At 49.7% G+C, this 22693-nt stretch overlaps 1 long non-coding RNA gene across 2 annotated transcripts in view; it reads right to left on the minus strand.

The window, feature by feature from the left end:
* Positions 1-5070: 5070 nt before the first annotated feature.
* LOC311578307 overlaps positions 5071-22693 on the minus strand; it is a 31385-nt gene continuing 13762 nt past the window's right edge. The window contains exons 3-4 of one of the 2 annotated variants that reach the window (XR_014772819.1): positions 5246-6502; positions 5071-5178 (exon numbers count right to left, since the gene is read on the minus strand). This is a non-coding gene — a long non-coding RNA (uncharacterized lncRNA). Of the gene's footprint in view, positions 5179-5245; positions 6503-19229; positions 19418-22693 lie in introns of those variants that run through there. The other variant, XR_014772820.1, reaches the window with a different exon arrangement.

Here is a 22693-nt window from a genome sequence, read left to right on the forward strand (position 1 = left end):
GCATTAACAGTAGGCCTTTGTGTACTGCCACTGGTTAGGCAATGATTTATAAAAAACGGCCAAGAGTTGGTAGGTATTGGGTGGTAAGGTCATCATGACCAGGCCTCTGGAATCTCAGAATTCTGCTTACAAGTCACATACTTTGCTGTCATCAGTTTGATCAGAGGCAAGACGAAAAAGTAGCTAAAATCCAAAATTAGGAGAAAAAAAAAAAAAAAAGAAAGAAAAAAAGAAAAGAAGAAGACAGAGAAACGGAATGTCTGTGCCAGACAGTGGTTGGACACCAAGAAGCCTTGAACATGTATTTGGGTGAGTGAGTGTGTGTGTATGTGTGTTGATTTCTATTTGTACATTTGTGTGCATGTCTATGTGGAGGGCGTACAGTGACATTCACTGAGGCCACGGGAGCCCTCACTAAGTGGATAGTCTGTGTCTTATGCACAGCCATTGTAGCCACACAGCTCAGCAGTTTATTCCTCCCCACTTGGCTTCCCTTTCCCTCCCCTCTGGGGCCTTGCTGTCCAGCAGAGCTCATTCTGACATGTCCTTCATGGTGCTTCTCCTTATCCGTCTGAGGCTGCATTTTCTGCATGCCCAGCGTAGCATGCAGAAGTCTAAAGGACTTCTCTGGGCTCCGGTTCCTGCCAACTTGAAAGAGTCACTTCTTTCCCATGTCCACCCACACAGGGTGGCCTGGGTGGGAGAACTGAGGCTACTAGGGTGTCATGAGCAGATTTAGGGCTACAGCTTAGAGGAGGCCCAAGAGCAAATTCTAGGGACCCCAAGAGCATCCTGGCAAGTGAAACAGAGGAGAGTGGGTAGTAATAGGCCAGGGCACAGGAGCAAGAATCCTCTCTTCAGGCCTAGGGCTGGGAGAGAGAAAAGTAAGGGGGAATACTTGTGATGTGCTGAGGAGTGTTAGAGAGTTGGGAAGAGCAGCCCTCAGGATGCTCTTGTGGAAGGCATACAGGAGCGTTGGGAGGGTCTCCCCAGGGTACCAGCTCTGCCCATTCCAGGAGTCTTCAAGGCAAAATGTAAGGGCTTGGCTAGACATTTAGGGTCTGTGATTACTTCTAGGCAGTTTCTAGCTAAGGATGGACATTCAGCACTACTTAGACATGGCGTGTGGCTTTCGGACAGTCACCCCGGGAGACTGTTCTTTTTTTTTTCTCCTTTATTAATTTATTCTTGTTACATCTCAATGGTTATCCCATCCCTTGTATCCTCCCATTCTTCCCTCCCTCCCATTTTCCCCTTATTTCCCTCCCCTATGACTGTTCCTGAGGGGATTACCTCCCCCTGTATATGTTCATAGGGTATCAAGTCTCTTCTTGGTAACCTGCTGTCCTTCCTCTGAGTGCCACCAGGTCTCCCCCTCCAGGGGACATGGTCAAAGGTGAGGCACCAGAGTATGTGATCTTAATGTGTTAAATGCTGGGCCTGCTTCTTCCCTACGGCCTCTTTTGAGCTTTATTTTCCCGTTCTAGGAACATTGCTTCTCCAGATACTCGGAGCTGGGTTGGCATTGGGTGGGTGAGAAGGAGGGGTTCTCACACGAGAGTGGTCCTGAGGAGTTTAGGGTAGCATGCTGCTTCCTCCTCAGGGCCTTCCCTACCCTGAGAGCAGGACAGCCGGAGACCTCTTTCTTTCTTCTGGGTCCTGCCCAACTGAACTAAAAAAGTCCCCAAAGTAACTTTTCTAAAACCCAAGGGAAGTGAAGAAACCATAGATGGCATGAAAACAGTCAAGGGCACACCCTTTACTGTAGGCAGCTAGTGCTAGGCCACTGGCAGCCTGCTAACGTTTGCTGCCTGAGCCCGATACTCAGGGCCACACACAGCCATGCTCCACGGACCCTGCCACCCACCCAGCCACTGTATTTGCTGACAGTCTGTGGAGGGTTATGTGTGGTGGGTCCCCTAACAGGATGTTCATAGTAAGTGCTGAGTGAACACAGGAAGTTTGTCAGCAGGGGGAGAAAGCAGTTTTGAAGTGTCAAGCTGGTTCGTGGCTACTGACCTGGTTCTACGTTAGAGTGATAAGATGTCCTCCAGTCTATAGTCAGGTGCCTCCCTTCCTGGCCGTACCAGGCCGCAGGGAATAAAGTAAGCCATGGCTGCCGAGGAAATCTCTCAGGAGCTCGCTTCCCAGCCTGGCTCCTTCTCCACCTGGTTCAGAGTGCCCTTGGCATCGGCTTGCAGCTTGCACTGGCAGGCCTCTGTGTAGGTCTCCGCGCCTGTCCATCCCCACAGTCCATCGTCTGACCTTGCATGGAGTCCGGGCAGGCTTTGTGTAACCACTGTTCGCTGCTTTATATGTTCTTCTTCCTTCCCCCCCCTCCACCTCTTTTCTTCTTCCCTTTCAACCCCTTAACACTAGATAAGAGAGAAAAAGGATAAAGAGGAAAGGAAAGAGCTCCCTGAATAAAGACAGGTCAGAAATCGGTCAACTTCCTGCTGATTAGGAGCACGGAGCTCCTTGCAGAGAGTTTGATCTTTGCGGTCAGGATATCTCATTTCTCCTTTCAGCACAACTACTACGAATCCACAGCCAACAGCAGCCAACACCCACCATGCCTCTGAGAAGTCCCCAGAATTCTAAACGCCACACCACTGCAGAAACTGTCTGCAGCTGGCAAAATCACACCTCTGTCAGAGCACGAGGCAAATCGTATTTGACTGCTGCGAGGCAGCCCCAAGTCCCCACACCTGGGATTAAAACGGAAGCATATTCTTGTAATATTTCTGTGTTTTTAAAGAAACAAGAATTCTAAAATTCTCGCTACAGGTCGGGGTCTCAGCTACCAGGTGACCTCATCCGTGACACCCGAGACTGCTATTCCAAGGGCTGTACCAAGACTCTAAGCTCTCAGTCTTTGCTCTCTAAGCTTCTGTGCTAGACAGAGGTCCTGAAGTTACAGGAGACTAAACCAGACATGCGTCTGAGAACCTCAGGCTGCAGGCAGAGGAACATGGTGGCAGCTTGGTCAGAGGGATGGGAGGCCAGGTTGATTGTCCCCACTGAGGAGACTGTAGGCTCACTGTCCAGCCCAGGGAAGCCTTGAGTTCCCAAACCTGAAGAGCTTTGTCTGAAGTTCAGATGGGAAACATTGCTCCATTGAAAGAAAGGAAGACTCTGTCCAAAACTCTGCACTGGAGGGAGCACTGGGGTATGAGTAGCTAGCGGTCCAGGGTGACAGGCCTCACTTCTCCATGGAAACCTGGCTCTGCCGATTGCCTCCTGCCTTGACTCTGTGATCTGTTAGCTCTTACCACCTCACCTTTGACTTGGGTGAGGGCTGAGGACAGAGGATAACCTTTGCTGAGGAAGACCAGAAAAGGATCTCTGCCTTCCTCGCTGTAGCTGCTCATAGAAGTGGTAAGCCTCTGCGTCCACAAAAGAACCACACAGGCTAGTGAACCCATGAACTCCTGTTCCCTAAGACCCTTGACCACAAGACGAGGGGAGGGGATGACTATTTCTCATTGGTGCCTGGCCACTGTCACTGACTCCTCCCAATCAAAGCAGACACTCAGGACTCAGCCAACCCGGCATCTTGTGATTGACCATCACACTCACACATGGGGACTGGCTGGTGGAGCGAGGGGTAGACTGTAGAGAGAAGGGAGAGGGAGAGGGGGAGGGGGAGGGGTTGGGGGGAGGGGGAGGGGTTGGGGAGAGGGGGAGGGGGAGGGGGAGGGGAGGGGGAGGGGAGGGGGAGGGGAGGGGGAGGGGAAGGGGAGGGGAGGGGAGAGGGGGAGGGGGAGAGGGAGAGGGAGGGAGGGAGAGAGAGAGGGAGAGAGAGAGAGAAATAAGGAGCTATAGGAGGAGGAGCCAGGAGGAAGGAGTTACGGGTTGAGAAACGATAAGGCAGGTGAGATTGGTAGAGTGCGGGTGGGAAGAGGAGGGGAAGCTACGCACTTAGGCCTCGGGAACAAGCTCTTTCCTTCCGGCTTCCAGGAGGAGCTGCAGCTCTTCTTACTTAGAAAGAGCCAAGAGCCCTTGAGGTTTGCTAAGACAAGCGTGCTGGGCATGGAGCGGTGATACTTCCTGTTCTCTGAACATGCTATCTGAGGAAACTCCAGGGTAGAAAGCTAGGATGTGAGCCCCCTCTGTATTTCTATTGGCAGCTGAACACTGGCCAGCCACATCACTGCCCTCTGTGATGGGGTGCTCGCTACAGCCCAAAGGTAGCATGTTCATCAATACAAGAAGGGCAGATCCCAAAAGTTCCCCACAAAGGCAGCCTCTAAAGACTTAGGCCAGGCGGACTCAGAGGGTCCAGGCAAATCTACAGGGCTGTGTGAGAGAAAGGATCTTAAATAGTCAATTACTTGTCCAAGATATTTAAATAACAGTGACAGTCTTTTGGCTGCTTTGCTTTGATGTTCTTGACCTGTAGGTTGAATGTGGCTTCCGTCTGATGATGCGATAATGTGGGAGACAGTAGTGCCGAAGCCTCTGCTTTTGGGAGGAACTTGAGGAGATGGCACCTACTTCTTTCTCACCTGAGACTCCTCATCCTGGACCTTTGCTTGGTTCTTCCTAGGAAACCCTGGCACATTTACACACTGCAGGTGTAGCTTGCCTTCCAAGGTGCTTCTGATTCCAGGGGTCAGAAGCCATGCCTTCCAGAACAGGTGGGTGCATTTTAGTAAAATCATGGTAATGAGGCAATTTCTTTGATATACTAATCATCAGCAATAAAACTCTCAGAAAAAGGCGCTTGTTGGCTAAAGTCTCATTACTGCGGTAATTACTAATGGGCTTTAATCTCTCAGTAAACTTCAAGTCAGCATATCATAAATACTTTTTGGATTGAGGCCCACTTCAGTGACTTAACTTTAATTTGATTGAATCTGCAATTACCCCATTTCCAAGTGAGGCCTCATTCTCAGACCCCATGAGAGTGTTCATTTGTCAAAAGCTGCCTGTCCAGCCCAGGCTCTGGGATATCTGTTAATAATAATAATAATAATAATAATAATAATAATAATAATAATAATAATAATAGTTTAACAGTTGAGGTTCTTGTGCTTGCTTTCCACTTAGCTAATTTCTTCAATAGTGTGGTACTTTATCTATCTGTGTTAAAATTACAGATCAGAAGCAAACAATGATAGCGATATCAGTAAATACGTGAAGAAAATATTTGTAAAGTTGATTTTCTGACACAGTCTCAGAATTGTTATGTTATTTAAAATAACAAGACTGTGTGTCTCCTTTCTGTGAATCTATTAAATACATGAGATACTCACTGTAATGAGAAAAGATTTATTTGTCTCACGGTTTTGGGGGGTTAAAATCATAATCAAAAGCAGACTTTGGCCTAGGGTAAGGCTGCAGCACATCATGGCAGGAGCAAAGCCCTGACCTCATCAAACAGGCAGCAAAACTACCTAAGGCTCCCATTAGATTCCGCAAAGATTGCAGCTCTCAAGGAAAGTTCGGACTAAGGAGTTTCAATCGGTGAGAAGGAACTGGGAGGCATCTCCCCAAGTTCCTGATTTTCTTCCTAATAGCAGGGTTTCCACAGCGCCAGCTCCCAGCCTCGTGACAGCTCCACTTAGCCTAGACCCATCTTTCTCCTCACAGTGCTACCCTGGCAGTAAGTGTACATCTTGGGGACACTCATCCAAACCATGGCAGAGTGTCAACTCGAGCACACTTTTCTCTTGATAAGTGTAGTTTTAGTTTATATGAAACATTGATTTTGCAGATCTTTCAAAGAGATAGTATTATTTTTTAAACTGTTAATTGTTCTTAAACGAAGAGAATGCATCCTTGCCTGGTGACAGGGTTTGTAGCTTACAGCTTCCCTGCAGTGAGTCTTTTGTTTCACTAATGTTCCCTAAGGAGGGGCTGGCTCTCTCTGCCACTGTTATGGGATGGAAGAGCAGACAGTGACATGCATCCATCTTCTACATAGGATGCAGCAACGTCTCCATTGTGTTTCTGCTGCCTTGGCCGCCCCACTTGCCTCTACTTGCGACAGTCACTCTGATCCTCAAAGGGTCAATTGCTACGGGTTTGGAGACTCCTCCAAGGCTTGGGCTAGGGACTTCCGGAACCAGGAGGTGTCAGCACAGGAAGTGAGGAATGTTTCTTCTGGGAGAGGTCTTCTCAGTCCCTTTCTCCACCAAGCGAGCCTTTCTTGGCACCTGGCCCAGGGTGGTAGGCTGTTTGCATCCTGCAGCTGGTTTGTTCGCCTGTACCCAAGTCTGAGCCCTACAGGTCCCAAGCCCTGGCATCACAAGCAGACAAAGACATCTTAGAAAGAGAGCCTGTAGTGATGGTTGCTTTCTGTGCGTCAGCTGTTGTTATCTGTGTGCCGCTGCAGGAGGCATAGTGAGGAAGGTGGAAAGGTCCAGATTCTCCCCACGGAAGGGGTCTCTACTGTCCTAGGATGAGAGGCTGCACCAGAACTGCGGAGCGATGGGCAGGAGGGGCCAGCACAGAGAAGCATCTTCAAGGAGGAAGGGGAGAAAGAGATGCTGAGGGTCTAAAAAACAAAACAAAACAAAACGTGGCTTTGTAGCGTTCAAAGAATGCTAAGAAAGGAAACTTTAGAAAAGTTAAATAGTAAGATCCGTGCCCACCCCATCACAGAGACAAACACTGGTGATGCTCTGAAATTGTCTCTCCCCACCCCCACCCCAGCTGGAAAACAGCTCTAAGCAAGCAACCCAGTCATTTTCTGGACAGAAATTTTGTGATGAAGCTGGTGTTCTGGAAAGAGAGGACAAGACCGCTAGAAGAGCTAGGGAAAGGAATGTGGCCACATAGTATAGGGTGAGGAAAGACACGAGAGGCTGGCACCAATGCAGGAAGGCCCTGCCCTCGCCAGCTGAGCAAACGGATACCCTTTACCTTCTAACCATCAATCAACACTGAGTACCAGGGACACCTCTCTTGTTTGTTTTGGTTTGCTTTTCACGGCAGGGTTTCTCTGTGTTTCTTGGCTGTCCTGGACTCTGTAGACCAGGCTGGCATTGAACTCACAGAGATCCACTGGCCTCTACCTCCCTGAGTGCTGGGATTATAGGTGTGTGCCACTATGCCCGGATAGGGGTGCCTCTCTTGATGTTGGTTGTATAAGAAAACACCTCCTCTAGCAAGATCTGTACCATCATTATTTGTATTTAATGAGTCAAGAAATCATATCCCACAAAGCTAAGCCGTTCGTGCAAGGCTGTGGTGCACGTGTTTGTTTGTATAAGAATTGGCCCCACAGGCTTGGTCACAGAGAGTGGCACTGGGAGGTGTAGCCTTGTTGGAAGAAGTGTGTCAATGGGGGTGCGCTTTGGAGTTACAAAACCTATGCTAAGCCCCGAGTCTCTCTCTCAGCCAGCTGATCAGGAGGTAGCTCTCAGCTCCTTTCTCACCATGTCTGCCTGCGTGCCGCCATGCTTCCTGCTATGGTGACAATGGACTAAACCTCTGAACCGTAAGCCAGCCCCAGGAAAGGTCTTTCCTTTATAAGAGCTGCCATGGTCATGGTGTCTCTTCCCAGCCATAGGACAGTGACTAAGACAGCCACGCATGGATAAGTGAGACACTCAGAAATCTTATCCAGCACCGGGACTGTTTTACCTGTAACGGGGAGCGATAGAAGCTGGGGGCCAGAGTAACCAAGCTCCCCATCCTCTAGCGACAGACGTGGAGACAGCTTCGCCCTCTCCTCGCATCTCAGCAGTCCCAAGGCTGCAAAGATGGCGAGGTGGCTGTGCTCCAGGGAACTGGTTGTGGGGACCTGGGAAGCTAGACTGGCTGGGAATACACTGCATGCTTCCTGGATTAAGCTTTTCCCACTTGTTTGCCTCAACTGGAGCAGCTGATAGAGCACAGCGGGGGAGAATGTCCGCACCCATTGGCTGGCTTTTGCCAGGGACAGCTGGGGATCCTTGGACCTGATACAGGTTGGACCCCCCAATATGTAGAATAGCAAAAATAATAGTCACTCAGGGCCACCAGCCTAGGACTACCATGGCATCTGGATGTGACAGATATATCAAGGTCTTCTGGACCCTTTGGGTACCATCCTCTCTGTGTAACAACCCCGGCTATCCTGGACTCACTTTTGTAGACCAGGCTGCCCTCAAACTCACAGCGATCCACCTGCCTCTGCCTCCGAAGTGCTGGGATTAAAGGTGTGCACCACCATGCCCGGCTCAAATAATTTTAATTATGTAAAATATATGCAGCAAAACATACCGTTTAACCATAGCACTCGATGTTGTAGCATTAAACACAGGCACATTGTGACACCATCACCATGGTCTTCCATCTTTCCAAGCTGACATTCTACCCCCATTAAACACAGGAATCCCGGCTTTCCCCACGTAACCAGCGCTGTATATGGAATCACAATCACACTGGCTGTGTCCTTCTGTAGTGTCCTGGGGCTTTATCTGTGTCGTAGTGTGTGGTAAGTTCTTTATCACTATGAAAGACATCTGAGAGGACAACTTAGCCAAGGGATGATTTGTTTTGCTTACAGTTTCAGAGGTTTCAGACCATTTGGGTGGGGAGGTTGTGCTGGATCAGAACAGCTCGCCTCAGGAAGCCAGGAAGCAGAGGGAGCCGCAGTGAGAAGCGGCCGAGGAAACACGGGTCCCCTAGGAGCGTCCCCCCAACCCCAGAGGCCTCCTTCCTCCATCCAGGCCCCACTACCGCAAGTTCCCCTCCCTCTCAAACTGTATCCACGCTTTGTCATGTCCTACCTTTGAGGTATGAGACTTATTCTTGGTCTTAGAGAAGAAACTAGGCTCGTTGAGCCTGCTGGTCTCTCCTCTGCACTTTACACCAAGGTCAGGTGCTTGGGTCCCCTCGCCCTTGCTTGTTTTCACACTCTTCTTTCTTTCTTTCTTTCTTTCTTTCTTTCTTTCTTTCTTTTTTCTTTCATGTCCTGCAGCTCTGCTACCCTCACTGCTTGGAGCAGAAGATGTCTGCATATATAAGGCCCAATTGCTGTGATCTCAGGCTTGAGGGCTTAGGGCAGTCGTGTGATGGGTCTGGTGAAATGGGGTGGGCTGAGGTATACGTACACACATGTATGTGCAGCCACAACTAAGCTGAGGTTTGAGGTTCCCTTGTGGCTACTCTTTCCACCAAATAGTCCCGAGGGCCTCTGTGCTGACTCTCTGATCTTACCTGCCCCCACACTGTAAGGCTTCTACTCACTCTCGCCCCACGCCACGTCAGTCACAGGTACTGGAAGATTCTGGAGGCCAGTCTACCAATGTTCATGTCAGACCCTTTGTCTGAAATCTAGGAAGTTTCATGATAACGGGCTAGAGACAGAGGCTGGCTTGCTGCTAATTAGCATTTGACATTCTGTTGTCCCTGTGTGGGATCACAAAAAGCTTATTCATGTGGCCACCCCCACGATGGTTGCGCAACTTTTCAGGCATGTTAGGATGGGAGAGAGGCAAAGGCATCCAGCATGAGGCTGGCTAGAGTGAAACTGATGGGGTCCCTGGAGGAGGAGACAGAAACAGCTGTCTACGCTTGAAGGCCAGGAGTCTGTTGGTCCTGGGTAGCCCCTGATGACTGTAAAGCCTAGGATGAGGTTGTGCATGGTGTCTGAGGCCAGGGGAGACGTGGACCCCCACACCACACTTCCTCAGGCAAGCCTTCTCTATCTCCTGCCACTATGGAAAAGGTCATACCTTAGGCAGTTGGAGGCCAAGTCCTACAGGAGCTTGTGGGGAATTTTCTCCTTCAAGTGGGAGTGTTTGCTTCTAATTTTGGAAAGATTTTGGTCTGGCTCTCCTGTAGAAGTTAAACCTATGGTTTCTGCCCATTAGTCTCTCCTTCAGTTGGTTCTGCTCAGTGCTGGCCACTCCCACGACAGTGAGTGAAAGAATGGGTAGCTCTGCCCAGCTTCTCTCCAGCTGAGCTCTCAGGCTGTGAGCAGACCCCAGAACACCAGGCTCGGGCTTAATCAGCTAGAAACCCTCACTGAAGCGTCTGCCTTCCCCACCCTTGGGGTGTCTGCTTTGAGCCAGAATGGGCTAGGCACAGGCAACCTGATGTGCTGAGAGACGGTCAGAACAGCAGTGAGCCTGAGACCAGTACCACCCACTAGGCAATGAACAACCCACCATAGTTTGTGGCATTATTCACCAAACAGAGAAAGAATGCTGCTCTTGAGCTTTGGGGTGGTTTACAGGTACACGTAGTTTGGCGTGTGATTTGGGACTGCACTTCCCTAGGTTAACTGGACTTGCAAACTTGCTTTTATTTATTTTTATTTCTTTCCCAGTGTTGATCAAGGCAAGTTCTAGGGCCTCTGGGCCTCTAAAGGGAGGAGAATTTCTTCAGCTTGAAAGAGAGAGAGAGCTGCCAGGTGGTGGTGGCACACGCCTTTAATCCCAGTGCTCAGGAGGCGGAGGCAGAAAGATTGCTGTGAGTTCGAGGCTAGCCAGGTCTACAAAGGGAGTCCAGGACAGCCAAGGCTACACAGAGAAACACTGTCTTGAAAAGCCTGCATAAATAAATAAGTGAGAGAGCCAGGGTTGAGAACTTGGCATCACTGTGTCTAGCTGTGACTGTGAGTGATGGGTAGCATGCTGGTCCATGGTTAGCCATGGTGGCTCTGTCTTGATGGAGCAGCTCCCGCATTTGGTCCACTGGCTCACTGTCACTTCTGGTAGGGACTTTGGAAACAGCCTGGGAGGGGACACGAGGTACCTGTGACGTCTGCCTTTCTGTTGGCTCCTCTTTTCCTACCCCGACTTACTCTAGGGCTAGGGAAGTGCTGGGATCTGGCGATGCTCTGCTCTAAGCTGCTCCGTGTGGTATAGAACAGTGGTTTGTCGGCTTGCACATTGCCGTAGGAGACCCCACTTCACAGGCAGCTTCTGATTCCGCTTTGAGGGAGAAAGATGACTGCTGCTCCTGGGGGTACCCAGGAACTGCAAAAATCCCTCAAGCACCATCCATTCAGCACTGACTAAAAGTAACTTAGTCCTGGGAATATAAAGGGAACCATCTTACAAGCTTATTGGGAAGAGCTTAGGCACGTGGACACATTTAAATCATATCGTGGAAATCACACCCCAAAAGTATTGTGCACATCAGATTGAGGAAGCAGTATAGTCCTGTTGCCTAGACCTGTAAAGTGATGGGCACTTAGCACTGCCGTGACAAGCTCCAACACCAACTATGACCTGAGCGTCAAGGACTGAGAGCCACCCACTGGGTATGGTCCCTGCTATTGACACACAGCTTACTCCTGTCCACCTGTTTGGATCTGACCTACTGCTTCCTGCTCTTGATTTCTGCTATGGCCTTTTCACATTTTAGCTGAATTCTGCAGCCTTGTTTTCCAACCTGACTGTGACAGCTCTGGAAACAGCTCCCTCTCACACTGGTCTCACCTATACAGACTCTCAGCCCACTTCTGAAGCCTCTTGAACTCTGATGCAACCTCTTTAACTTGTATTCACTTTGCAACCTCTATGTGTATGGAGATGTGTAGATAAATGTAAACACGCTGTGTGATGTGTGAAATGAGAATTCATTAAGATTGGAATAAAGAACCTGCACTTTCCTCAGCAAAGCTACCAAGGCAGCGGGATGGAAGCTGCTGAACTTTGTGAATTTACTGTTATTCAATAAGTTCTAACATTGTGGAAAGGCACAAATATGTTCGTCGATGTTTCTGGAATTGTACAGCAGATGAGTTCTTCCTCACGTCAGTGCCCACAAATAGTCACCTCAAGGGTCCTCACTCCAGCACCATGTCCAGGTTAGGAAGAGGCAAAGAAGGACCTCTACTGCCTGCCCCTCCACTTGGGAGCTGAGGCCTGGTGAACTCAGAGAAGGGCACCCTGGGGACTGTGCGAGGGTCGTCTGAGGCTAGGCTTGACTGGACCCGATTACTCCATTCGGTCTCTGTTTGGTGTGGCTAAAAAGCCTGCAGTGTGTGAAAGAGAGAGCGGGAGACGTCTCTGGTTTGGAAAGTCTGTCCTTCCTAGCAGTGAGGATAGCTGGAGGTCTGGGAGCCATGTCATAGCCTGGCCAGCAGTTCAAAGGAGCAGGTGGCCTGGTGTGGTGTCCGCCTCTGTCACCACGGAGGGTCAGCGGATGGAGCTCTGGCTTAGGGCCTCAGGAGTGGAAGAGGGTAGCTGAGGGGTTTGAGTGATGGGTCTGAGAAGAGGCAAATTAGTACCAGAGGGGGAGGAATGTGGAGCCTCCACAGTGGCCGATCTATCCCCTAATCTGTCTACACAGACCTTCTAGTCGCTGCCCTAGGAACCCAGGGCCCACGATGCCATGGGCCTTCATCTCCCTGTAGTCTGTTTTTGTTTTCGAGATAGGGTTTCTCTGTGTAACATCCCTGGCTGCCCTAAAGCTCACCCTGTAGATCAGGCTGGGCTCGAACTTGTAGAGATCCATCTGCCTCTGCCTCCCAAGTGCTGGGCTTAAAGGTGTGCGCCACCACCACCTGGCTCTTTCTGTAGTTTTTATGAGACATGGTTACATGTTTGGGAGAGAGCAAAGGTCTGTGGCCCAGCAGCAGCTGGAAGGGCCTGTGCTGCAGCTTTGGTGGCGAGGGCTTCTGAGTCTGCAGCATTCCTTCGTCTCTTCAATGCCCTTGCTACTGCAGTGCAGCCAGAGGACAGCTAGAGGATGGCTGAATCGTCCCGCAGCTGCCCAGGCCTGTACAGTGCCGTGGCAACTGGTCTGAGGCTGTCTCCACGGCAGCACTGCTCCCAACCCTCTCCAGCGTCCTCATTAGTTTGAGGAACTGTCTGGGTTGCCCTGGAGCTGGGACTGCAGGGCCTCAGGAGGCCAGGGGCTCAAGGCTTTGGGGGTCAAAAGTAAATTAAAGGCAGGCAAAGAAAAATATATGGCATGGGCCTCCTACCACTGACAGCTGCCCTGGTGGGCAAATACCAAGAAAGCTGGGTGGAAAAGACTGTTGACTAATGTGTGAGAGAAGGAACTAAGCCTGAGAAAGGCAGCGAAGCACACACCAGAGAAACACACTCTCCTCCAACGAGCACTGTGGTTGCCAGTGCCTTGTCCCGCCTGGGGTTCCCTGACTTGCTGGGAAGCTGTGTCTTCAGGGTAGAGATAGGGATGGGGTGGAGGGTGACCAGCGTCTTGCCATGACTGCCTGGCTGACAATCCTCAGAGACCGTTGTCACTACCCAGCCATCTCTACTCTTATCCGCTGTACCTCAGAGACCAGGCAAGTGCTGTAACTGGATGTCACAGCCATGCAGGGGGTAATTCCAGGGCATGGGATTTAGTGAGTATCTTTCTGCGGAAGACTGAGGGCTCATCCCAGAAGGACATGAGACAGGCAAGCAGGTGTCTCTGGAGATAAACAGCAGAAGCAAACCTGAGTTTTTGTCTAGAAAAGACCGAATCTGTGGGCAGTGGGTGCCCTGGACATGGTGGCTGAGACCCAGAGTTCGCTGATGAAGAATGCAAAGAGAAAATTGGTATCTGGAACCTGGATCTCCAAGCAGAGAACTCAGCTGGTTTAGTCATCTCTGTGGGGCTTGCGTGAGACAGAGTAGAGCTTCAACAATGTGAAGGAGGGCGAGCTGCCAGACTGCTGTGGATTTTCACGCACTGCAGCAGGTACACAGCTTGTGAGATACACACCAGGCTATAAGGGATGAAGCCTGTACATATTTAGTGCTCCTGTAAGTCTCGAGGCTTTGTTCTGCAGCAACGGCTGACAAATGGAAATTGCTGGTCCTGGTGGAAGTGGAAAGGCCTGGGAGGTCACATGCGGGGAGGGACTGGGCCTGAGGAGAAGCCAGGGAGAGCAACACCAAGTGCGTTAGGTCAGATGTGGGCTGCAGTGGTGGAGTTTAGGGCAGGGCACCTCAGCAGCATGAGTCTCCTCATTTGGCCTATCCATTTGCCAAAGAGTGGCTGGCAGCGTCCATGAGAACTGCCCACATCTCTGTCATATGCTTGTGACATCAGTCTTCCTCATGCTTGAGGACTGGCTTTTAAAAAAAAAACAAAAAAACAACAACAACAAAAAAAAACCAAAAAACTTATTTGACATAAAAGATACTTTTTTAACATTTCTGTTCAAGTCTGTCAGCATTCTAATAACCCTGAACCATCTGCCACTCTGTGTAGGAGCCTGCAAGGTGCTGAGCCAGACAGAAGTAGTTCTCAAGCTCAGCCAGAGGGATTGAGCTTATATGAGTCCCAGGGGAAACGCTGGTACCTCAATGGGAGATGATTGGATGTTAAGGCTTAAAGTTATTGATTTCCAGGTTGTGACAATGGTATCAAGGTCAAGCTCCTGAAAAATCTTTGCTTTCAGTAGCATTTGCAGACAAAATCACATGATGACTGGGGTATGCTTAACATGGAGAAAATGGGGGCTATGTGTATGGCTGCTGAAACTGGGTGGTGAAGATTCGGGGTTCACTATACTATTTATTTTTCTTTTGTGTTAAATCATATTTTTCTCTAATGAAAACATTCAGTGATTGCTTTATCCAAGATCTTTGATTTTAGTGCACCTCTGTGTATTTGTGAGCCAAGAAACCATATAAATGTTAAATATGAAACACTATGCAAATAGTGCAAGGGGGCCTCTGGGAGTGTGCCCTGCTGAGGAGGCAGCTCAGCGGGAGCTGGTGTCCTTCTGAAGGCTCGAGCATCAGTCATACAATCTCAAGTAGGACCCTGGAGTAGGGACCATAGCAGAATGGAGCCAGCAGACAGCTGGGCAGGGGAGATGGTAGCTGGAGGTGGTTGTATGTTTGTATGTTTGACGTTGCCAATCCTGTCCTAAGGAGTCCAAGGAGGAGGAAGCCACAGCCCCTCCCTGGGAACGACTTGGAGTCTGTCCAAGAATGTGAGCATTGCCTCAGGCGTCCGCCCACCTACGGGGCAGTGCCTGTGGACTGTGGCCACCCTTTTGCCACAGAGTTCCTTGCCTCTGAGGCTGAGAGGGAGGTGCAGCTCTTATTTTTCCTGGGCTCTTTGTCTGCTCTGTCCTCGGGTGTCTTACCTCCTGAGACACCGGAGTCTCTTTGTTCTGCTGTCCCTGGCACCTTGGAGTGAAATGGTGGCTCACATTCATGTCAGTTGCTGCCTCTGCTCAGTGAGCATTCTAGGACACCCCACTATGTTTAGTTTTCTATACAGGCCCTGAAATATTTTTTTTTAGTTAAAAAAAAAAAGTTTTACACTGGGCTATAGCAGCCAAACACCTGCCCCAAGCTCACGTCTGGTAGAGGCCTTTGCTCACATGCTGTCTTTCGTGCCACACCCAGTTCCAGAAGTCTCAGGTCCTCAGGGAATGAGAGTCCAGTTCAGCCTGGGAGTTCCAAAGACTGACTAGGATCTGCTGAGACAATTAGTTGCAACACAGCATGATGAGTGGGTGTGTCACATGTTCCTACCACATGCTCAGCACTGTAAAGAAGTGTTGCCAAGGCAACAATGTGCCCTGTCAGCAGGAAGTATCTGGGGCAGTCCATACACTGCAGCCCCACCTTTGCCAGTAGACTCACATCTGCAGCAAGTGGAGCCTCAGTAGGTCCTCACAGGATGGACTTGGGTAGAGTGACCTGCAGGCTGCGCTCAGTGTTTCCTCAGAGGATAAGGGGCTGCCAGCAGGAGACCTCACATCTGTTTGTCATCTGCCCTGAGGCCTGGTGGAGGTTCTCCTGTATGCCATACTTGCCTCCCAGGACAGGCAGTTTGGAGATAACTCCTTGGTGTGCTCTGGATCCGCCACATACCCATTTATTCTAAGTGCTCACATGTGCTTCCCTGTGCTCTCCAGAGCATGGGGGCAATAGGCGTCTCCGGTCAACATGGCCACTGCATGGCTATGGAGAAATCAGACTGGGTAGCTGCGAGAAGAAGCTGATTGTGGAGGCTTGACTGCCGTAGCCCTCCATGGCTCAGTAGCATGACTGCCCTAGCCCTCCATGGCTCAGTAGCTTGACTACCCCAGCCCTCCGTGGCTCAGTAGCACGACTGCCCCAGCCCGCCATGGCTCAGTAGCATGACTGCCCTAGCCCTCCGTGGCTCAGTAGCTTGACTGCCCCAGCCCTCCGTGGCTCAGTAGCATGACTGCCCTAGCCCTCCATGGCTCAGTAGCATGACTGCCCTAGCCCTCTGTGGCTCAATAAGCTTGCTCTTGAGTTTGACCTACATCTGTGGACTGGCTGATGGCCGTCAGATGCCATTGAAGATATGAGCGTACCACTTTTGGGAGTTGAGAGGCTGGGTAGATGTCTAATAAATGCCTATTCTAGATAGCTTGGGTTTAGTGGTTCACATAGGAGGTCACAATTCAAGCTAGCTTGTATCCTGGGGCAATTCTTGTTACTTGGCATTTTTATTTTTTTTTAAAAAATGAGTATTGGTCTCATGGGAAGTTGCCAGACCTTGTTCCTCCCCCCACCCTACCCCCCACCCCTAAGACAGGGTCCGTCTGTATAACCCTGGCTGTCCTGGACTCTCTTTGTAGACCAGGCTGGTCTCGAACTCACAGAGATCCACCTGCCTCTGCCTCCTGAGCGCTGGGATTAAAGGCTCGCGCCACCACATCTTCAAGCTAATTACTACCCAGTATATGCCAGCAGAAGCCTATGTCTATGGAAAGAGCACACTTTGGATTTTCTTTTCAAATATTTAAGTTTGCTATGAAGATACTTGTTATTTCCTCATGGAATTCTGAAACTTTCTTTTTTTGAATGATAAACAGGAACAATTTGTAATCTTACGTGTGTTTATAAGATTTCACCTCTAGTGTGAGTGAGATGACCCTCTTAATATGTAAATATGTTGTAAATAACCACTCTGCATTTACAGTTGTAGTCCTGAGTCAACCTGCTTTGGAATGTGAGTCCAAAGGGCTACTGCCTTCGGCTCAGGCCCACTGAGAGACTGGGGACCATCTATCCAGCACAAATTTCAACCAGGATTAAAGAATGTAAGATCTTTGGTCTGAATTTCACAGACAAGTTCAGTGTCCCCACATCTAGGGACTGATTTAAACATACTGACCTTGGATTCTTTCAAAGGAGGAAAACCATGTAAGAGACAAAGCAACAGCAACACCCCTATTTTGGGGAAGTGGATGTATTAGAAGACACTGTCAGCAGAGAGCCCTTTGCCAGAGCTACTCCACCTGTCCCTAAGCTCTGCAGTGGGTGTGGCCAGCTTCCTGTGAGGACTCAGTGGCTCTGGAGTGTCCTGAAGTGGCCTTGGGTGCTTGGGCTTCTTGCAAACACCCCAGCGCTTCAGGTGCTCAACAGGAGGAGAGTGGGGTATACAGGTCCCCTCCCCAGGACTCTGCACTCCCTGGGGTAGCAGGGCCCTAACACCCTTTCCAAATTTCTCAGAGCTGCTCATGGAAAGTTTGCACACTGGACTTTGCTTTGCTCAGCCCTCATTGCACACCAGCTGCTCAGATACTACACAGTTTTGAAATGTACTGCCTGAGAATCTGCCATCTGGAGGGCCACAGTCATTCCCTCTGGCCTTGGCAACCCTGGTCTGGGGAAGAGGAACCAGAATGAGAAAAAGACACACATTGGGTTCAAGAGAATTTGGGGGAGATTCCAATGCCAGTGGACCACCCTTCATACCAATGGACCACCCTTCGTATCCTAAATCTAGTGTGTGGCTGCCATATTGATTGTTATATCTACTGGACTGCCCTGTTCTAGGAGTTTCACAGAGTGAGAGCTTGGTTTGTGGCTGTAGCATAACCACCACCATTGCTCACGCTGGCTCTCACAGAGCCTCCTGCTTGGGTTTCCTTATTTTCAAACCTGGTTGGTCCTAAGGAGGGTTCCTGAGGCATTGGGTTGAGACAAAGGCCAGCGGAAGCCAAAGGGAGCAAACAAATCATGGGCCCTGCCCAGAGGCTGCTTCCTGAGAAAAGGGAAGTTGCCCTCGATGGCCTTGAGGGTTAGAGCAATAGGGAGAGGACATTTACCCTTTCCCTAGGGCTAGGCCAAGCCAAAGACAACGAGGAAAAACGGTATGGCTTGCCATACGTGGATGTAGGTGGGCCTTTCCTGTCCCAAGAACGTCACCCAAAAGTCCCAGAGGCAAGTCTCTTTCCTTACTTTAACATTTTAATAGGTTTCTAGTTTCTAAACATCTAAGAAAATCGACTTTACGCCAACCTCCTCCAGCACCACCTGGTTTCTTCTGTCTAGAGATCAAGGCGCTTACAATTCAGTGTAGATTATCTCCCTAACCTGCAATGCACCCTGCAGCAAGGTGCACACACCTTTCTGCATATTGCTTTTCATCTTTAGAAAGTTGACTTCACCTTAATAATGGATCAGCTTTGTAAACTTAGTTTTAGATTTACGAAGAGCCTAGGAAGACAGAGTGGGTAACCCACCACCCCATAGCCAGCTCCTCTGCTGCTACATGTCCCATGAGCTTGGTGCCATTAGTGACTCAAGATGAGATCCATTATTGAGTGCATGGTCACATGTCCTGTTACCCTTTCTGCCTCCTCTGTCAAGGACCCCACACAGTCTCTCACTGGACCTCTCAGCCTCCTTGGCTTCTCTGCACTGGGATGCCTCCTCAGATTCCCTGAGTTGGTGATGGCCATGCTAGTGTGAGGGGAATTCATAGGAGCTCAGTGTGACTGTGATTTTGATGTTTTTCTCATGCATCAATTGAGTCTCGCCACACAGAGACCAAGTATACTTCTCTTCACATTGAGGACACGACCTGCTGCACTTGACCCTGGCCCTGAACCCTGGCTAAGAAGGATCTGCCAGGTCACATGGTGCAGTGTTACTCTACCCTTTCTATACTGACTCTCCACAGTGACGTTACCACACTCTGCAGGGTGCTTGTTTCTTTTCAAGTTGATGTCTTCTCGGAGATCTTTTCATATAGCACAAAGACAGCTTTGAGGCCTTCTTCATACCTGTTAGAATTCCATTGCATTTTTTGTTTGTTTGTTTGTTTGTTTTGAGACAGGGTTTCCCTGTGTGTAGCCCTGGCTGTTCTGGAATCACTTTGTAGCCCAGGCTGGCCTCGAACTCACAGAGATCCGCCTGCCTCTGTCTTCCCAAGTGCTGAGATTACGTGTGTGGACCACCATGCCCAGCTCATTGCATTTTTCTTAAATAATTAAATGTATATTTAGTATGTAAAAATATTTGACACAAACTTCTTTGAACATTATTTAATGTTGATTTGTTGAATTCTTAGAAACAGAGTTGCTAGATCATAGCGTTGTTTATTTGTAGTTTTATTGTGAAATCTCTTGTCGGTTTGTGCTCCATTTCATATCCCCATGTCTTCTAGGGGGTTCCAATCAGAGGCTGAAATGTAAAGCCGTTACTCGCTGAAGCACAGAGTCTTCATGGCTCCTGTGTTGTGTAAGGGGTACTCTCTGCTCCCTCCTCGAGTGTTCTTCTGTCGTCACCTGTGAGGGGACATTCTTGCTTGGACTGCTATCTGAGATATCCCTGCCCTTGCTGGTGAGGTGCACATGGTCCCAGCTACGGCACCTGCTTCTACCCCCAACCCCCACCCCCAGGTGAAGGTTGCACACTGAGAAGGTAGGGACCTAGAGCTCCTCAGAGTCCTCAGGCTCAGGAAGCCAAGTCTACAGATGGAGCAGGAAGACGACTGGTTCCTGGGCCAGTTTGTGTACTGCAGACACTCCTTTGGGCTCACAGCACATTACACAAATGTTCCTAACATCCAGTAAAAGGTGACTGTGGTGCTGTGCTTCCACTTGAGCCTGGCCTGTATGTTATGTGTTTCTCGGTCTGGGGTCTTGATGACCCTGCTGTGGAAGTGAAAAGACCTCTAAGATCTATACAGATGCATGTACCCCCATATTTCTTTTCATGGCAAAGCCACCGAGTGACTCAAGGATAAAGCCTGTCTTCTGGTAGACTGGGCGTAGTGAGCAAGCGGCAATACCCACAAGCAGCCCCTGGGGTAGACTTTGTGGTCTTCTGTCAGAGGCTCCGCACAGCCAGAAAGGATTTGAAGGTCCAGCCCTACAGGTGGTGAGAGTGAACCTGAAGGTTTACGTGGAGCCCTCCTGGTTTAATACCGCTCTATCTGGTTTAATCCAGTTCGATCTGGTTTAACCCAGCTTGGTAAGTTCCCATCTTGGTGAGTGCAAAACTAAAACAAGCATGGCTAAGACAAAAAGGGCTAGAGAGAGATTATCTGCAATAGGCAAAGAGAGCAGCCAAACCATTTTCGAAGCTGTGCCCCTCCATCTACACAAGGAAGTGTGGGGGTTTTATTCAAGGAGCCCACTCGTATTTAGAGAGGAAAACAGTAGCGGGGGCAGCACATTCCTGGGTGGGCTTGGTTTAAGATCATAGTTCAAGTAGGAAAGATGACACATTTTTTTTAGCGTGCTTCACATAATTTATGGAGTTGAATGGTTGGAAAGAAGCATCTCTGAACGTGCTGTTTTCTCTAAACGCCTACATCTGACACAAAAGGGAAGAGCAGTCGGAAGGTGCTAACACAGGCGTTTCTCCCTAAAGGGCTCTGTTCTAGTTGATTGGTAAAATCTTAATGTCCATAGGTCACCTACCTACTCTATATACCTAGGGCTGTGTGGCACCAATCTGTGGCCACAAGTGTCCCATTTCAATTCTAGAGTGGATGTATAGAGGGTCATGCACACCCATCAGTGGAAGTTAATGTTTGAAAACTCCCCACCCGGGAACCCTGTTCTTTCCCTATCAAAATAGCAATTTCTCTAGACTGCTTTACAATCACACTGGCACAGTCACAGAGTGTGAAGGTCAGTAGTGCTGCGCAGCCAAATGTAAGCTATGCGGTTATCTGCTATTTAACAAAACAACATGTTTGTGCTCAGTTTTATCTCATTAGGGAGTTACATGTTATTCATATTCAAAATACCATGTGTGTGAATAATCAATGATAAATTCCTTCAAAGGGAGCCTGAAAGTTTCCATCTATGGGCTACAATTGGCTGTGAAGACAGGGTTGGTGTCTGTTTTGAGCAGGGCAGGGTCGCAGAGCTGCACTGGCCAAGTTGGGCTCCCTGGGTCCCGGAGCCACTGTCTCTCACTCACTTCCTTTTCTGTTATTTGCATGACTCAAGTGTCAGGGAACTAAAAGGGGAATCAGAGGGTAGAAGCAGTTTAACATGAGCAGGAATGACGCTTTGTCGGATGACTTATCTCCTCAGAATGCCTGAGTCAGATCCAGGCAAACGGAAGAAATTGGTCTGGGATACTAGGAGACCCTTGATGCCGTGTCTCTACGGGCGCTCAGGAGGCTTCAGCGCCCCATTCCTTCCACGTGGGCCCAAGGATAAATGGTACTGTTGAGAGTGGACAGGCAAGATGTCGCTGGAGAAAGGACCAAGCTTTAAATAGGCCTTGGGCTGAAGGAAACATCTGTAGGAGGACAGAGCATAGAGACTAGTGAGGGCACTGTCATGAGCTGTGCTTGTCCTTGAACCACTGACCTTGAAATAAAATCAAAGGAAGAACTTGGGAAGTGTCTCTCAGGGTGCAGACCACGTCCCCCTCTTGCCTGTCACATACGTTCTGTAGAACGCTTTCACTGTTCAGGAAGTTAAGTCTGCCCTTTCTATAGGAGCAGAAAAGGCCCGTTTCTGTCTCACACTGAGATTGCTCAGGGATGCCGTCCTCATGCAGGGACCCCACAGAAGTCGTTCTCATCCGTCCTCAGGGGCCAGCCTTCCAGAGGGCAGGGAGGATATGAGCAGGGGTAGTCCAGTGCAGAGCAGGAGGAGCCTGGGACACACCAGGGGCTGAGCCAGAGGAGGCTGTTTCACTTTGAACACAGTGCCAGAGCTCTAGGGACAGGGCCGGTGGACAGGGCTATCCCTGTGAGGTGACATGAGGGGTAAGCAGCAGGTGTGCTGGGCAGTGTGTTCCAGTAGTTTTCTCATCTCTGTGACAAAATGCCTGACAGAGGCAACTTAAGCAACGAAGGGCTCACGTTGGGCAATAACTTACGAGTACTGTACGTCATGTCAGGGGAAGCACAGAGGCGGGAATACCAGGCAGCTGGTTGCACTGCAGCTAGTCAGGAAGGTCAGAGATGAGCGCTGGTGCTCAGCATTCGTCATTTAGTGCAGGACCTCAGCTACGGGGAGGTGAAGTTAACACGCAGAGTAGGTCTTCTCTTATAAGTCGAGCCCTCAAACGTCCTCAGAGACACACCCAGAGGTGTGTTTTTGTCTTTATATCCAGACATGGCCACTGTGTGTGTTGCAGGCTCCCAAATGACACTGGGGAGGGTGCGTCAAGGCTGGGCTGCCTTCCTCATCTCTGGCCTGCATATTGACTCCACTCACCCTTGTCCTGCCACATACTGTTCAGTGGCCTCTCTGATGGAAGCCACTACCACAGACTCGGTGTGTGCTGTTAGTGAATGTCCCAGGCGGGAGATAGAAATAGGCTATCCTCACTTTCGTGGTAAAGACAGAGCTAATGCTTCTCTAAGCAGTGAGCGCATTCCTGCACAAAAGAACTGGGGCTGAACTGTCATGGGCGAAGACCAGCTGCTACACAGCGAGGACTTCCACTGGCTGCTGAGTTTCTCCTTCAAACACATCTAAGGACAAATTGCGTTCCAGTCATCTGTTTGCTCCTAAAGTAAAAGCCCTGGCAGCACATGACATGTGGCCCGCAGCACACAGCACACAGCATGCAGCACGCAGCATGCA

This window comes from Acomys minous (genome assembly GCF_964271855.1).
Source record: "Acomys minous genome assembly, chromosome: 12".
Lineage (NCBI taxonomy): Eukaryota > Metazoa > Chordata > Mammalia > Rodentia > Muridae > Acomys > Acomys minous.